We start from the raw sequence: 6,106 nt of genomic DNA, 5'->3' as shown, positions 1-6,106 counted from the left end.
TATAACATCTGAATGTCATAAAATACTTTCTTTTTCATAAATAAACTCAAATGAACATAAGTAAAGGGCAAATAAAAGCATTGCCATAAAATGTTTTTTTTACTGATAGGGGCGTCATCATTTTATCTTTTTTTTGTTTTCAAGAAATTCTTGCAAATTTGCTGAGACATGCTACTGTTTTACACCATGTGTTGCCTTCGTTGAAGTAGCATCTTTGATTTGTAACAAAGACAAACAAAAAACTGAAATAGACGCACGGTTAACAAAACCAATATTGGTATTTCAATAATAAAATGGTGCTTTCCAGTTGTGCTTAGAAGTGGGAGATTCCCACTTCGGCCCCTGAAGAATTCCAAGCTGGAATGTGTGAGAATCCTCACCACCCCAAGTGTGCAATCCAAGATGGCTTCCCCAAACGTAAACACGAAGTAGAAGTGTTGAATCGATGGAATGCCCAGAAGGAAAATGTTAGTCTCCTATTCATTCTGACTTGTTTTTTCTAGTTGCAAACAGAGCATATTATTTAAGGAGTTGGTTACTTGGTTAAGTTGGTGAATAGCTTTTGCACTCTCTTCTTTTCCAACTTCGATTAGTGGAATGCATTGAATTCCACTGTGACACTCCCATTCCCAGCTCCAACCTCCAACCTCCTAATACCAAGGTGACCCAGGAATAGTATTTCTGTTTTTTACTGGTATTACTGGAATAGATAGAATCTGTATTTTCTCTGGCGGCCATGTTGCTTTTGACACAAATATGTCAAGGTACACACAAATGTACTTCCTCTAACTCTTAAGCCCTTTAGAGAAATAACTGATGTGATATTTGGTCTCATGACGTTTGTGACTTGTTCAGAATTACACAAAAAGTGTAGTCGGGTGCAATGGACATTTTGTTTGGGTCGTAGATAGAAAAACTATTTTTCCATAAACGATATTTAGGTCAGTGTTCACCGTTTAAACCTGCCTTTGGAGTGCTTTTTTTTCTGGTGCTTTGATATGTTCAAAGGCAAAAGAAGCCCAATAGACACAGTTACATCAGTCTAACATCAACACCCTTAAGATAGCAGACTGGCACAAAGGGAGGGTGAATGAAAGGAGAGCATAACCGAAATGTACTGACCAACAATTGACTGAAGGATGACAATTTCATTATGTTTCATTCGGCAGTGCAGACGAGGACAGCACACTAATCTTTCACCTCTTCGATATCTTTGACCTTTTAGATATTGTGATGCATTCTCGTGCCCTGACAACGTTGTATTCGGATTCACCTTTTTTTCCCCTCTTCTTTTGAGAACAAAGTGTTTTAGTCACGGGCCGCTGAAAAAGTGTCAGGAGTTGATGAGAGGCAGAGATTGGAAGAGTCGTGAAATGAGTTTTTTGCTCCCAAACAAAAGGGTATGTGCTGCACCAAGATAGATTTTGCTCTGTTTTGCTGTAAGTAGCTTTTCTTGAAAGCTGGTTGATGTTTGTTTATCCTTCCATTTTCTTCTTCTAATGGTTCATGTTGACGGGAATTGCAAAGACAGTAACTCCCTGAGACTAAGATTTCAGTTCATACGGAATATTCAAAGTTGCAGGAAAAAAAACGTCTTGGAGTTGTTGGGAAAATCCCAAGACACATTTACACATTGTGACGATCAAACGTCAAGTCATTGCTACCACTTATTGATGTCGTTGGTTGCAGATCTTTTGTCTTTGGTGAATGGGGGAAAAAATGCTTCTGAAAACCGAACAAAAAATATTGTTCTAAGAAAATTCTATAAACATCCCAGATAACATTAGATACGAGATATACAATGGTGGAAGAATCGCGAAGATCGTATCATAGAATCATTTTTTTTATTTATTCATTATATGCATTGAAATACGTACATATCTAATCCTCATTTAAAAGAACTTTTCTGCCCTGACCAAGGTGTAATACGAGAAGTTCACAGCCAAGAACCTAAAATATTTGTGATGGGTTATTTATTGACTGTGCCCTGATATTCAGAGGCCACCAGATGGCACTGTCTAATGTAAAATGTTTGGACAACTAAAGGCCTGTTTGTGCTCCTTTCTGTACGAAATCGTACCCGTCCGTTTCAAATGCTGTTACCGTCACTGATCACATACTTCCATGCGTTCTTTAGGCTGGTATTACTGTTCACCAATATATCCGCCAGGGGGAGTAGCCGAGAGTCACAAGTTTGACAACGACAAACTCTAAAACCAACATGGTGACTATGGAAGAGGTATTGATAAGGTACCTCTTGCACAAAAGACGAAACACAGATAATGTTGTCGGGGGTCGGTGAGGCTGTTAAATACTGTATAAAGTGACTGGAGGACGAGCGTGGCGGTTTCCAGTGGTGCTGCTCCGTTTGGTCTGTATCCGTAAGCACTGCGGTAACCTGCAGAAATATGGACAGAATTAATGCACAGCATGGACAGGCGGCTCTGTCCGAATCCATGTGCAATGTTGGACTTAAATGGGCCTCAAGTCCTAAAACGAAACCTCACATATATTCTCAACCAAGACCGCCATCTAGTGTCCTCTGAACATTAGGACACTGTTTCATCAACCCTGCAATACTGTTTTATGACACCTCATCTACACAACAATGCAAAATGTTATGAAAAACAGTCGTTAATTTCTAGTTGAATAATATGATCAAATGTAGTACATTAGTGTCAACACAAGAGGGCCAAACTTCAACAACAAAATTCCTATTCATTCATCGAAAAAGTCTCTGTTTGGCCTTCAAAAATGTAAATGGTAACTGACACCCTCCCACATCTCTCAATATAACTGTTGGAAAAAATAAATGCAGGATGGTCTGGAAAAGCCCTCTTTAAACCCAATATTTGACTCACCTTTTGTGATACCACAGAACTATGGGCACGTGTATAGCCTCAGAAAATACATGACATTAAAGATGGAATCACCGATTAAATATCTTATCGATTTCGCTGCTGAAAATATTCAGAAAATACGAGAAGATATCCTGGAACTAAATCATGTGTTTGGATGCTGACCAATGAGACACGAGCATATGATGCTGTGAAAAGACTGCTCTATTTACTGCACGAACACCTCTGGTCTATATTAGCATTGATGTTGTGTCACTAAATAGCAACAGCTGTGGACGAACTGCCATGCTAAAGAGGACAAACATAAATGACTGCAGTCCTCTCATCGCGGTTTGTCATGTCCATGCTGGAGTTTTTAATGATATGCTCCCTTTAAATAAGGCATTTCAAGCTATCAAACACTGCAAGAATAAAAGGCTTACTTTGTCCTCTCGCTGACCCTCTTGGGAATTCCCTATCCACGCAGGCTCCTTTGATTTAAGCTTCCTTCATTTCCCCCCCTTCTGGTAATCGTCCACTGGTCATCCTTGCGCTTCTCACAGTATCATATTGAATATATGACCCTCTGAGAAAGGTTATTGGATTCTCTGGTCGGACAAATTCCTGCAGGAATAATTTGTCCCTCCTGCTTCTCTCAGCAGAGGGAACCGGCGTCGGTGACATCACTCCGAGCAAATTTGTGAAATCTCATTATCTTTGTGTTTTGAAATGAGGATCAATGGGGATTTGTGTTGTGTTGTCTTTGCAAAGGTGCGATGTGAAAATGGACTTATTTTCATTTCGCACAGCACAGAGATTTGGCCGTACGCTGACATGCTCACGCATGAAATAAAGATGTATTCCAAACGTGTTCTGAAAGGAAAAGAAAGAAGTCGGACGATGCATCGTACTGTCTCTTGGATGACAGCCTGGATATGGAGTGAGGAGAGCTGTGTGGCTGTTAGTGGTCAAATTCCCACCACTATACTACCATACGGATCTAGAATAAGCCTTGTATCCCGATCACCTGTCCACAACTGGTTCAGAAGAGACGTGAGGGATGTGAAAGGGGGTGAATGACACTTGCTATTATGGGATCCAAGCTCTTTTGAGCAGCAGAGGTTACCCTTTGCCTGGTCACCATCCTGTCAACAGAGATCACTAGAACCTGCTGGCCAACCAGTTTTGCTGTTTGTTTTATGATGCTTTCTATACTTAGGGCGCATTCATGCTCTTGCCTAAGAGGGATTAGTATAAGAATAGCAGAGGAAGCTATTGCCGTTAAGCCGCTCCAGTTTTGGTGGCTCAAGCTTCTTGCCTCCTGGATGTCTTTCTCTGTGTGACCCACAGAGGACCCGCTGGAGGAAGGTCTCAAGACTGGCCTGGTAGAGGAGCGTCTTGGTGTTTCACCGAGGCTGACAGTTGGGTGGAGATTTTGCTTTGGATGCTGGAACCGTGCACAAGTGAAAGCCAATGGATGGATCAATGGAAGATGGTAACCACCAGAGGCTGGGTTGGTACTGGGTCTGGTCCAGGCTGAAATGACTGGATTGAGCATCGGATCTTTCTTTGTCTGAACCCCCAAATATCCTCAGTCTCATGCTGCATGACTTGCCGTAATGTTGTTTTGATTTTAGGATGGTGCCTCTAACAAGGTGTATCGGTATGTGAAGAGTTGGTTGTAACATCCCGATGGATCCGCAAACTACAAAAATGATTTTGTGACGCTTAACAATTGACAGGACTGTGAAGAAGACTGAAGAGGAACTAGACTTTAAAGAGGCAGAGAATATGGGTCTGGTTTTTTTAACCACATTATGCAAGGGAATCTGTTTATGCTAATGCTAAGAAAACTTTTTTTTTTTTTTAAAGTTCCTCATGTTTTGAGTTCGCCAACTCTACCATCAGCCACTAGCTGTGTACAAGTGAAACTGCAAGCTGATCAGCAGAACAGCAGCAGACAAAGTTGGGATCCGAAAGGTCAGTTGGAAGCAGGACAAAGCCCAAAGGAGTTCTCTTAAGGGGCATTTGGTGTTTAATACACATCCATCACTTTTATCATCTAATTAGTCCACAGTGTGGCAGCCAACTCAACAGTGGAGGAGGCAGAATTATCGATCAGGTAAAGGATAGTATCTGTCATTTCGCTCTGCCATCGACACTCCGGCCATTTGGAAACAAGGAAGGGAATGTAGTTGCAGCACAGGGTGATGAGAATCATGGAAGCGTTTCAAACCGCAGTCGTTTGTTTGCTTCTCTCGGTGCGGCCAATCGACTTGTGTCGCTGCACTGACTTAACAATTCTCAACAACCATGGGGAGAGAGAAGACTCAGCCGGAATGATTCGTGTGGGATAGAAAATGGCATTTTTCCATCGGAGAATCTGTCAATTAAAAATCACCATTAGATTCGATTGTAACTGGCTGTGATCGAAAAATAATGTTCGACCTTCCTGTTACAGTTCCATAGTTCTGCATCAATGTACGAGCCCAACAAAGGCAATGATGATTGGTGTGTTCAAAGACTCCGTGCTGGACGCACAAGAAGACACTTACGAGACACTTAAAAAAACAACAAACCAAACACAAAACACAAAACTGTCATGATGGCTCTAGGAGTCAGACCCAAGTGCTTCGTTGTTACCTGGGTACAGAAGACTTTGGATTGACGAGAGTAAACGTGACAATGAGTTTTAATACAAATACACGAACAGGAACGAAGAACGGAAGGAGTTGTCACCAGAAGTGGAGCGATGAAGACAAACACTCAGGGAAAGGGTCAAAACCTGAATTAAAACTCAAGCCTGACTCAACAGGGACAACAAAAATGCACTCGGAAACAAACTCGGAATAAATCTTTTGGGAGAAAAGAAAAGGTGAGTTACACAAAACAATCACACGCAATCGTAAAGAGAAGCAAGACAAACAGAAAACGAAGCAAGGAGAACAACAAAAACAGCATCTGAAAAAAAAAGCAAGCACGCTCGAACGAGGAAGAATCGAAGAGAACGGGAGTCACGAAAAGGAGAGTTTCATTGATGGAACGCGAAGTAACCATCCGGCAACACAAACTGGCACCGAGGTGTAGATACACAGCTGGGCTGATTCGCTGCGTTGCTAAGGAAGCTGGAGGGAGAAAAACAGGACACGGAAACACACATTAAACAGAAATACACACTTGAGGAAACCGCAAAATAAGAGCACAAGAAAACAAACATGACAAAAACAATAGCTAAAACATTGAACCAAAAATGTAAATAAATATGGGAC

Source organism: Synchiropus splendidus, chromosome 19 (assembly GCF_027744825.2).
Source record: "Synchiropus splendidus isolate RoL2022-P1 chromosome 19, RoL_Sspl_1.0, whole genome shotgun sequence".
NCBI classification, from domain to species: domain Eukaryota; kingdom Metazoa; phylum Chordata; class Actinopteri; order Syngnathiformes; family Callionymidae; genus Synchiropus; species Synchiropus splendidus.
This window is presented reverse-complemented; position numbering follows the sequence as displayed.